This window comes from Agrilus planipennis, unplaced genomic scaffold (assembly GCF_000699045.2).
Source record: "Agrilus planipennis isolate EAB-ADULT unplaced genomic scaffold, Apla_2.0 scaffold23, whole genome shotgun sequence".
Classification (NCBI taxonomy): Eukaryota; Metazoa; Arthropoda; class Insecta; order Coleoptera; family Buprestidae; genus Agrilus; species Agrilus planipennis.
This window is the reverse complement of record NW_020439044.1, coordinates 205,090-218,178: the sequence shown is the minus strand read 5'-3', so window position 1 is coordinate 218,178 and position 13,089 is coordinate 205,090.

The window sequence follows — 13,089 nt, the reverse complement described above, 5'->3', positions numbered from 1 at the left end:
TTTTAATTTTTGCCGTATGAAGTAGTTGTTCAGTTCGACTTGTCAATTATGTGCTGCTTGTCTCAAAAATTATACATCTATTGTTTAACCCAGTGATTCTCAACCAACTGTGCCTCGGCAACTTTTATGTGCCGCAAAATTCTTCAAGTGTGCTACCAAATTGTATATAGTAAAAATTACAATGCTTTTTTTATTACGAGTAATAAAGTTTAAATGCAGAAAAGTACTTATATACATTATGTCTGATCAGTATTTCAGAAAAATTAAGGGAGAATGGGGTACGTGAAGAAGAATGAGCCATCTCGCATCACTGATGAGTAATGACCTTACTCAATGCTCCAATTGCTCCGATAATGATGAAGATGATATGCATTTGGGTGATACCGTTTCAACTTATTTTTTGACGTGACAACGTCTTATAATTCGATGGAGCCGGCTGCACGCACGAAAAAACATTACTCATGCGGCGTTACCTCGCTCTGAGGCGTTCCATTTAAGGCTTGAAGTGCAAACAAGAGCGCGGAACGAGCGACAAAGAGGCACAATCGGCCTCCGCGTTCGGCAGCGTTCGACATTTGTCTCTCTCCTACTTGAGTGAGCGATGCGTCCGCGTGGACAGCTGCTATACAATAATACATTTACATGCTTTCGTCAAGTATGAAGTGCAGTAAAAAGTGAATGTGGTGTCAATTGTTAATAGCAACGATAATTGCGGCGATAAAGGTAATGATTCTTTCGGTATTAAATATATGTTCAGTGATATATTGTCGAATTGAAGGTAGGGTTACAAAAATTTTAATGATGTTTAAAAGTTGTAAATAAAAGTTGTAAAACAATAGCTCAAAGCACATTCATACTTGTAAAAACTATGTACATTGGAAAAAAATAAATAAAAATTGACATAATTGTATTTATGCGTACAAATAAATGTAACTTGATCAATTCAATTGTGATTTCCATTTACCTCCTTCTCTATATCCATACACAATATCTATCAAACAAATAAAATTAAAATTTTCTTTTGAAAAATGAAACCATTCCATCAGTATTTTCTTATGACGTTGTCACGTTCACTATCATCAGTAAACCGACTTTACAGACAACCGATTTTCATTTTGTGGTAATACTTTTCCAACCTAACGCTAACGAGTGCAGATTATTACTAATCATTACGTACAATTGACTTGTCTACGTTCAGCTGTTGCGAAGGTACGTTTGTTTCGTCAGTTGACGATAACGAAATATGGTAACTGTTCTCAATCACTGGTGGCTAGTTAACTGATGCTCTTTTTGTGCATACTTTTTACACCCCTTACGATGTGGTGCTATCCCGAGATGCACTTTACAGTGTCTCCAGATGGTATCCTTTTAATATTCAGGAATACCGAGCAGACGTTGAGTATATGAATATGTTAAAATTATTTATTAAACAATATGATTTAAAAAAAGGTATAGAAGTTATTTTAATAGGAATAGTTATTATTTAAATCCATAAAAAATTCTAATAACTTACTTTATGACGCGTTCTTAGAATCATAAACTGATTTTTATGTCTCAAGTTGACTCACACGTGTCAAGCTGCTCGTCATTTGAAGGTGTTTTCATACGAATTTTCTTCGTCCGAATAAGGACGTTTACGTACGAATGAGCCCATTGCATTGAACGACATGGAGTTGTTACTGTAGCCGTAATAATTCTTGCGTAAACAGACGAGAAACTGCGATCTACGAAACATCCGAACTGAATGGGATCTGTTCGAATGAATCTGACATAATGCAATGCAAGCAATTGTTAACACTGGGTTTTTTTCCTTATTTTCACATTTGAACAATTGTGGTATCAATTCATTTTGTAATCTGCGAGGAAGGCAACCGTTAAAAATAATTGAGATATTTAGAATATTTAACAATTTAGAAACAAATATTTTTCGATTTTTATTTTACACTTGAAATTTTCGACCAGCGAGGAAAATATTAACTTCAGGAAATATCTTACAATTAGTACTGCATCAACATCATCAGCTTTGCAGTATTGTGTTCTCAAACATGAATAAAACGTATTCAAATGTAATTTTTGATTCGGCTTTACCTAATAATGTTCTGAAATTATTATTTTTATTTTAACAAAACTTTATGAAAACGGATAAATGATAATAATAATAACGTTAGCGATGAAAGCAAAAACAAGTGGGAGGCATTAACAAAAAATACATAAAATGGGTATTAAATTTAGATAGAAGTACACCGGATTATGTGATTAGGAAAGAAATAAAATGTGGAAAGTTAGTTGAGGAAACTATAAAAAGAGCAGTAAAGTGCGCGTTAAAGTTGGAAAAATTAAGTGAGGGAGATATTACCAAAGAAATATGGAGGAAGGGAATTTCAAAAATCAGATTTAGCAATAGATATGATATGGAAACAGAAGAAGCGCTAAGAGAGCTAAATCAAAATCAAGAGCAATTGAATGAGTAGGAATGGGAAGGTGTGTCGAACAAATGGTAAGGGTAAGGTGTAAAGAAACGATAATGATTTCAGAATTCGAAATTCCAGATATGTTGCATGTATCCAAAACTTGTTACGGAAGCATTGGCAGGGAGATTAAGAACCGGAAAATTAGAATAACGGAAAAGATATACATAGATGTAATAGCAAGATTCAGAGTAGGAAATGAAAGTAAAGGGTATCAGTATTGGTTAAAAGGGGAAGAAAGGAAGTGCAGGATATGTGAAAAGGAAGAAAAAACATTAATACATGTACTGGGAAGTCGTGATAAAAGAAAAAACTAGATGATTGTAACTGTTATGAATGAAGGTGGAAATAGACTGATCCTCGTAAGAAATATAGGGTGTCCCAGTTATAATAATTAATATTTATACCACCGATTTCTACGGACATTTGGAACATAAAATGTTATAACACTTTTGACTTTTGAAACAAAATAAAAAATTATAAAATTATAACAGTTTCGATGCCGGCCCTGCACAATCGCAAATTAATTACGATTGCCAGCTGATCGTAGAAAAATTCACCTTCAGTAGGTCGGAATCAGCTGCTTTTTGGGGTGATGTTATTGTTTATGTTTGGTATTAAGTTACGGATCAGCCGAAGAAAATGCACTCGCGTTAAGGTCCATTAGATGACTGAAACACGTTAGAAAAACTATGTACCTATCACAATCGAAAATCCCATGATCGTAAACTGAAGTGGACCTAATGTAGTCCATGACGTCGAGTATTATGTTATTTTAAATAGAAAAGAAATTTTAACAACTACGGAATAGTTAGAAGCGGTGCACAAACAACCCTCACCACCCAGCGTTTGGTAAAGGTTTGTAACATAACGTACTAGTGTACGAAAACAAATGTATGTGTTATGGTTGTAAAAGTTGAGACAAGATGCAGACCTACTTTGACCATTCACATGTGTTAAACGTTACTTTTGCCTGGCAGGGCTCATTAACCCCACGTGGGGTAATACAAGGGTGTGTCCAGAAGGACCAATTTTGGTTATTTTGTTTTTATTAAATGTAAAAAGCTAAATATTGATATAACCTCGTATAATTACACTGCTGGAAGTGACTAGAATAAATACACATAATGTCGTAGTTTCTAACAGGTTGTTCAGTTTGCTTTGGATTGTTGTGGAATTTACTTGCTTGTTAGTGTTAGTTTATTTTTTAGTGGTCATTTCATAAAAGACTATTACAATAAGGACAATTAGTAGTGTGATAGTGCATTCTAGTAGGGTTTTTATTCAACCGTCAGTTGGTGGTGAGTTACATTACTAATGCCTATCGTATAATTCGAAATATTCCCGGTATTTGGGCCAAAATTCGCAGCAACTGGGTACGCCGCTGTCAGTGTTACATTCAAGCGAATGGCGGACAATTTCAACATTTTTTATAAAAGGTACGCTTTTCTTTTTCACTTTTACCTTTTTTTTCCCGATAGGTACTTGTTACATCCACACTAGATCAGCTGAGCGACGTTAGTCGCCTAGATCCAGGCCCGTAATGAAACAAATTGTACGTTCAAATTTACAAAGACGATTTGCGACCTCAATTGTCACTAGATTGAAAAATTGTATAACACTTTTTTGTTGTATTTTGTGTCAGGAAGCCATGTTTTTTTTTTAATTATTATAAATGGGACACCCTGTATAGTTAGGAAGAGAAGGGGGTTTAAACAAAATATTGAAGCATTATAGTGGTAGGGTATAATGAAAATTGAGGGTAAATTCAAATTTAATTATGCATTTAGTTTAAAAAAAGAAATTACCAAGCTGTTTGTGTTAGTTTATGCTGTCCTGGAAAAAAATTTACATTTAATTGATGTCAAAAGTTATATTGGTAAAATTTTATAACTTAAAGTTGCTTTAATAAATTCGTAAATTCGTTAGCGATTAGGCTAATGGCATGGTTGTTCCCGAGTGTGTGGTATGTGGTTGTAAATTATCAAATAGTATGGTTCCGAGCAAGCTCCAACGTCATTTGCTCATTAACTATCCTTCGCTTTCAACAAAAGATAAAACTTCAAAATCCAAGTAAGTAGAGGTTTTTGAAAAGTTAATCGGTGTCCGAAAAAGCTCAAACAGCTTCTTATGAAATATTTGAATTGATTGCAGTTAAAATAAAACATACTATTTGGTTAAAAAAATTATATTACCAGCATGCCGCAAAATTGTAAAAATAATGATTGGTGGATCAGCAGATATTGATATTTGTAATATATCACTTTCGAATTACACAATCCATCGCAGAATCAATCATATCTCCCAAAATATTGCAAAAACTCTTGCAAATTCAAATTTTGCTCTAGAAATCGATGAAACAATAGATATTAAGGGAAAATTATGATTTTATTTACTTTTTGGGAGATAAAACATTGTGTGCTAAACTGCCTTAAGTACTTATCAGACAGTTTTATTTTTATCATTTTTAATAACATAAATTCAAGTATACAAGGGCCGAAAGAAAATATATTAAACTCAACAGATTGGGATTCCAAAAAGAAACAACTTTATTGAAGAAAGAAAGCAGAACGTAATAAATCTTTTGAATCAAATAATAAACTACATTCTTATTATGTTCTTGTTTTAAGTCAGTATATATTTGACATCCGATTAGACTTCAAATCCTTTATTGATAATATCGATAATGCCGAACATTATTTACATCCCCTGTCTTCACATTTAGATACGTTTTTATTGCGATATATTATATATTCTTCAATGGCATTAAACTTTAAAATTTCGGTGGAGGCGCCAGACACCTTGATAATTTAAAAATTTTCGTGTACCAATAAATTATTGTAAGAAACCCAATACAATTTTGAATTAAGAGAGTTGATATATCCTCCATTAGGAAATTCTGAATTACGAAGTTGACTACAGCTAAATAGCAAGCAACAACAGTTGTGGGCCCCCTTCTTACAGGCAAACTCAATTGTGTTTTGATTGACTGTGTCGTCTGAATCACTGAAAATTTAGATCTTATACATGCTTTATTTGATTTAATAAATCTATCTTTATACTTTATCCTATAACAACAATTTACTCTACATTATTGTTCTAGGCGACTGAGTAAATGTAGTAATAACCGCAAAATTCCGGAAGTACATTTTTTACAACTAAAGCAAAATGGGGTTTCTCATAACCCACACGTTTACATACGATGCACGAGTGCATAGATGCAATATTTTTCCTACTTCGAACTTGGCTTTCTTGTATCTGAATGATAATAAAGCGACTAAAATATTTTGCACCACTGTTTCTCTTTATTTGGCTTCGGATAATTATGCATTAAAAAAGTACAAAATATGCATGCTAATATGCATTTAAAATATTAAATATATGCATTTAAATATGCTTTCAAATGTCGTTTTCTAGATTGAAATAAAACAAATTGTAAGGATAATATTTGTCTATTTATAATTTTACATATTTTTGCTGTTACATTTTATTACAATACTTATGATATAATAAATTTTCAAATATAAATTTACGGCGATTATCGGATAAAATATTTTTAATTNTTACTGCCTCAGCATTTGCCTAAGTGATCCAAGGAAACCACAGAAAAACTTGGACCAAGGCAGACGGACCCGGAATCGAACCGGCGTCCTCCCGAATGCTAAGCAATGGTCTAGACCTCTAGGCCATGCCGCTCGGTCAAAATGTGATGATGGTGTAAGTGCATAACATTTTTGTATGGCATGCTCCGACATTTTTGCATGAACCACTTTTGAAATTAGAATGTTATGAACGGAGAACATGCGATAAACAATCTTAATTTTACTGGACTGTTAGAGAGTTATTGCAAAAACAAGTAGCGATTTCGTAAGAACGAGACCAATAAGAGACTGAGACCAATATTAAATGTGCTAGACTAAGACGATGTTAGTCTTGTGTTGGTTTTGCGTTTACTTATTACTATGTGAGACACTCACACGAGAAGAAGGCTCACAAGAATTTATTGTATGCGTTTAAACTGGAATTTGCTTCCTTTTTCATTTATGTATTTCAATACTATCACTGTCTCCTATTCCTTATTTTGTGAATACAACATAGTTTAGATTCCACAAAATCAACTTGCAAAATGCTTCAATCACTAAAATTGACAAATGCATTTCTATCTTCTCAGGGTTTTTCTTAATCATCATAAAGTCGTCAATCCTAAAACTGGTTGGACACGCACCTCCAGTCTTTCCAATCCTGAGCTAATCTTCGCATTTCCCTAAAACTAGATTTGTTTTTTTTTATGTTTTCGTGGAAGAGGGGAAATCTTCAAAAGACACCCAGCCGTCCGTATGGATTCCCGAGGAAGAAGTCTTCGGATCTATCGACTAAAACCCCTCTACCTCAGGCCGCTTTAGGACCAATTAAGGTCCTCTTCAGCCGCTAAAACTAGAACAACCCACATCCTTAACTATTTGGGAACAGTGATCTAAACTGGATCCACCACTACTCCTCTTAACTCTGACATATCTCGCCAATTTCTTATAGAGTCCCCTGTTCTTCTATTCTTTCTAATACCTCTTCATCTTTAACCCTCTCTATGCACGGTATCCTCATCATTTGCCTGTAACACCAACCCGAGTCGAAAAATAGGTCTTGTATGAGTTCTGAAAGATAATTTTTGTTACTTTCAAAGTCCTTATTTATACTTAAATTTTTTTCTTTCAATTATAATCCTTTTTTAAGCCTTTAAATTATTTTTCGTGTATTTCATAAGAACTAACATGTACTTAAAATCATGTACTTTTTAAGAACGGGTCCATGAACAATTGAAATGATGATTTATGTCTTGGACAAGTACTTTATAGTAATATAATGAAAATTCTTTATTATTGTATATAAATCGAATCACCCAGCTGTTAACATAACCTATACCTTCTTTCTTTGTATTATATTTCTGGAGGTTTCTTACGTAATTTATACAGCAATTTAGGATTGATTTTTAAAGAAGTATCAGGAAAAAAAAAACTATTGCGCGATGGGCCGTACTAAACTGTATGCTCTTATTTGGTGGGTAGATACTGATTACAGCGATGTAGTTGAATTATCCAAAATTGCGAAAAATAACAAAATGGTGAATGCAATAACATGCTTACTTTGGGTTGATTATAAAAGTGGTAAAAAAGTCAAGCGAGAAGCTAAAATATTATTAATAAGTGGTATGTATTTGTAATATTATCATTTTATCATGATATAATTGTTTTAAAAATGATGATGTAACCTTAAAAACGTATTTTGATTTTCAGATCTGCATAATGTCATTTAAATTTACATTCATAATATTTGCTTATTTTTCTACCGTTATTTTAAATCATAATGTGTTTTTAATTTTTTCTTAAAGGAATATAATTAAATTTATGAAATTATTTTCTATAACAAATAACCAAGATGAGCTTGTGATTAAGTAAGAATATTTCGCTTTAACTGTAAATTTTAAGTTTTCCTCAATAATTATTTTTCTTTTGAGCGCCTTTGAGTAATTACATTTACTTACGAAAACTTATAATTCACAGTTGGATAGAAATTTTTCTACTTTACTGTATCAAAATGTGGACTTTATTTTTTTACTTGCAATTAATGAACAAATTCTCTCCATTTACCCAATTTCATTATTAATACTAAAAAAGTACAAAACCAGGACCCAAATATTTTTTTTTAATAATCCTAAATAGGTACTGAATTGGCTGAAAACGGAAATATGCAGCATAGTTCAGGACTTATTTAAAGACTTAAAATCTATAGTATATAGTACTTATGAAATACTTTTTAATCTTTTATAAATAATAGTCAGATAATTTCTCATACTTAAATATCAAGACTTAAAAGAACCTTACAAGTACCTATATTTCGACTCGGGTTCGTTATTAGACGGTAAACTTGAAAACCAACTGAACTGTTCTACTGTTCAAAGGAAATACCTTCTTTTAAGATTCTCCTTCATCTCCCTCCTAACTTTCCCAGTGGTGGGTAAGAAATTTAAAGGCATTACTACATTTGGGAAGCGCGAAACTTTAGCGGATCGAGTTTAACAGGGGGGGGGGGCAATTTTCGTGCAAACTTCGGTGCGGGCAACTTCTCGTAGAGTTTTATTATTCTTAACTGCAATATAGAATTTATGCTCTCCTTCAAATGACTACCACCGTTTATATTTCACTATTTCGTCGAAAAAGAAACTGAATAGCAATGTATAATGTAAACAATTTTCACGGAGTCTGGAAACAAAACAGTAACGGTGAAGGTTTATTATATCTATTATTAAAGCTCAACCACGTTTCGTATAAAATCTACATACATTTTGTTCAATGAATAATTCATCGACTGTGTTACAGACGCTTTCGTGTGACGCAGGTTAAACGAGGAGGATGTTTCATAATGAGTATAGCAGGTGCAGCATCTTCGACTCATCGCCATCATTCAATTCACCTTCTTTGTTCAGAGAGCCGATTCTGTGATAACAAAGAACACTTCAAAGAGATATCCACTAAATTGGAAAAAATACGACAGTAGCTAATAATTAAGAAAAAGGAAATTAAAATTTGCACGAAGTGATTCTAAAAGCAATTCCAAATATTTTTTAGAATTCAATACGATAATTCCTATTGAAGCAGCAACATTTGACATGTCAGAAGCATGACTCTGACATAGTAGTGGCGAGGCGTAACTTTTCTTTTAACGCTAATAGATATAGCGTGACAGTAAACGTAAGCATCATAATGTCATCCGATCAAGATGTGTTTTAGTAAATACTCAATGTGTATATGTTAAGACTTTATTGTTTCTACCTGCGGTAGTAATCACTTGGTACCAAGAAGAGTACCATCATAAGTACTTTCGAAGTGACACAGATATATCATGACATTAAGCAATTAGGTTTTTCACTGAATTATCGGTACAGCTATTGTGTAGTGGGTACCTATACCTTCGTACGGACTGTTCGGGTAGGTGTTGATCGGGGGTAGTGGCCGAGGTGTGTTTAGTTTTAAGACACAAAAACACTTTTATATTCTATCAATATCATCAGATCAATTCAGACTATCAATCAAATAACAAGCATCTTTTTGAATTACAAGTTTTAGTGTGTATGTATAGGTTAATTAAACGTTTTATACAGTACGTATCATTTTAATCAACATACACTGGTCCTTCCAGTTTTATATCTTGCGTAATCAATTATTGATGTATGTGACACAACAGTACACCGACGGGAACAAAAAATTTTCGTCAAGCGAGCCAAGCTCCCCAACAGAATAAAAACCACCCCAAGCGAAGACATTGGATACATCTAGAAAACCAATCACATAGTGCATATAATGTCTTTAAGGAACTAAATATGTACCCGGAGAGATTTCAGTCATTTTGCAGAATAACAAAAGAAACGTTTACTTGTTAGTAAAATTATACGTGCTATTTTAAAGAAGGATACAAATTACAGGCAAGCTATATCACCTCAAGAACGCCTTTTAATTGTATTAAGTTAAGAGGGTGAGACATAAAAAGATTAAAAAATATGAAGAAGGCAATGTATAACAAAATGTGTGAATGTTAACGAAACAAAGATATGTAAAGGGAGACAAATATGAGGAAGTGGTGTTATAAATAGAATAATTTGAAGTGTGATAGATGTTGTATGTAACACAGAAGCATTCCACGGTTATTGTTTCGATATATATTTCAGTAATTCGAAAGATAAAAGTAATGAACTTATAAACAAAAAAAAATTGAACTTAAGTAACAGGTCAATTGAAAAGTCCCCGGCCTAAAATAGTAAAACACATTTTTTTTGCAAAATTCGTTTTTTTATTCAACATAATTCCCTTCAAGGGTGATACACTGATTATAGCGATCCTCCAACTTTTCGATACCATTTTTGTAGTACGATTTGTCCTTTGCTTCAAAATAGGCCTCAGTTTCGGCGATCACCTCTTCATTCGACGAAAATTTTTTCCCAACGAGCATTCTTTTGAGATCTGAGAACAGGAAGTAGTCGCTGGGGGCCAGATCTGGAGAATACGGTGGATGCGGAAGCAATTCGAAGCCCAATTCATGAATTTTTGCCATCGTTTTCACTGACTTGTGAGACGGTGCATTGTCTTGGTGAAGCAGGACTTTCTTTTTCTGCAAATGCGGTCGTTTCTCGGCGATTTCGTCCTTCAAACGGTCCAATAACGCTATGTAATAGTCGCTGTTGATGGTCCTTCCTTTTTCAAGGTAGTCAATGAAAATTATTCCACGCGCATCCCAAAATACAGACGCCATAACCTTGCCAGCCGACTGTTGCGTTTTTGCACGCTTTGGAGCGGGTTCATCGTGTGCAGTCCACTCCGATGACTGTCGATTGGACTTCGGAGTGAAATGATGGAGCCATGTTTCATCCATTGTCACATATCGACGCAAAAACTCGGGTTTATTACGCGTGATCATCTTCAAACACTGCTCTGAATCATCAACTCGTCGTTGTTTTTGGTCAAAAGTGAGCTCGCGCGGCACCCACTTTGCACAGAGCTTTCTCATACCCAAATATTCGTGAATGATGTGATGTATACGTTCCGTTGATATCTGTAGAGTGTCTGCTATTTCATTCAATTTCAATTTACGGTCATTCAAAATCATTTTGTGGATTTTTTTAATGTTTTCGTCCGTAACAGCCTCTTTTGGGCGTCCACTGCGTTCACCGTCTTCGGTGCTCATTTCACCACGTCTAAACTTAGCATACCAATCCTTGATGGTTGATTTTCCTGGGGCAGTGTCCGGAAATTCGTTATCAAGCCAAGTTTTTGCTTCAACTGTATTTTTTCCCTTCAAAAAGCAATATTTTATCAACACGCGAAATTCCTTTTTATCCATTTTTTTCACAATAACAAAAGTTGCTTCACTAAAAATGCTATAATTCACAAACTAATGATCCGACAGCCGTCAAATTTATAGACGCGTCTTTTGAAGGTTAGGACTAACTGAAAATCATATGGATTTAGTTCTGGTGCCGCCATCTATGTGTCAGGCCGGGGACTTTTCAATTGACCCTAGTAGTTATTTCTGCAGGTCCAACCAAAGAAACTCCGCCAAGCGGTTCATGTTTGAAGGCTGGATAACAGCTTGTATCTCCACAATGTTCTTTGCAACATTATTCATCTCCACCATTTGATCAACACTCATGTTCATTTGACATTAAAACGGTACACGATAAAACAAATGGTCAATATCGTCTACAAATTCCACTTTTATAGGATTTTGATTCTATTCTATTAAACTTTCGACGTACTCATTAGTAATTTAGGGGACAAACGGGTAAAACGGATATGTCAGACGAAAAGAATAATTTATCATTTGAAACCGTTACGCGTTCGAATTAGAAGATTAAAACGATATTGCTATTCCGTTAGTATTTGCATTACTGGACAAAACTAAAACTGCGGAAGTAGATCTCGTTTCAACAAAACGTCAAAAAACGTCAACCAACAGTATCGCCATTTGTAAATTTAGTAGATTTTGAATTTCATTTATTTTGACATTCTGTTTTAGAATTGCGTTGTGACTACGCTGGCTTTAAAATGTGCCATTTCAATAGAACTCCGCATAAACATCCACTAAAGTAGCATAGTTTGTGAGTTACAACCAAAACCAAAAACGGGGGGGGGGGTGGAGCAAACGGCCCTTTCTCAAAAATGCACTTCTACATTTGGTTGCAACCAATAGGGGCCAATTAAAATATGAAACAATATAGTTTCGCAATCGTCACAGTTCCAGATTTTTAGTTGGTTTTAGTTATAACGCTTTTAATTTCACCGCAAAATTTAGCTAAAAGCAATAAAACTTCTTGCTTTAAAAATGAAAAGGACAGTGTGGATGTCATGCTAACGTCGAATATATTATGCGCTTTCGGTTTTGGTACTCCACCGCATAATAAAAGTGATAAAACGACGTCCAACCATGTTGAAAATTCGTAGCCTCGGAGATTTTCATCCATAAATTAAGGGGTTGGCATATTCAATTTTATGTATTTCGGTTACGACGCAACGGTTGGATGAACGACAATTGTAACGTAGTGAAATCACCAGGGACGGGATCGAATTATACACCTCATGGTGATATTTCTTATTATTCACTCTTTTCACAAATACGGGAAGTGCGTGTTTGTAATGATGGGGACATTTGATTGTGATAGATACAATATTTATAAATTTATTTGCAAATATACTTAATGCATGCATTTGGATTATAATTCCCCGGTTTGTTTATAACTACCAAGTTAGTTTTAGGACCAGCTGAAGACCAGTATATCTCTACAAAACAGTTTAGTACATGTATTATATAAATAATATTAACACTTGTAGCTTTCCGACTACTTATGCCAAATAAACCAGCATTAGAACCTCTATTGTTAGTGAAGACAAAATAAACAGGATTTGTTATAGAAAAATAAACACAAAGTCATTAAATAGAAGTCAAAAACATCGATCTAAAGCTAAATGACAGAGAGGTAGACAAATGGACATCGCTAAAAGCTGCTGTAAAGTTGTATTTAGGTAATCACAAAGCGGAAGTATGCAGAACTATTAAAACAAACATTTGATGCATG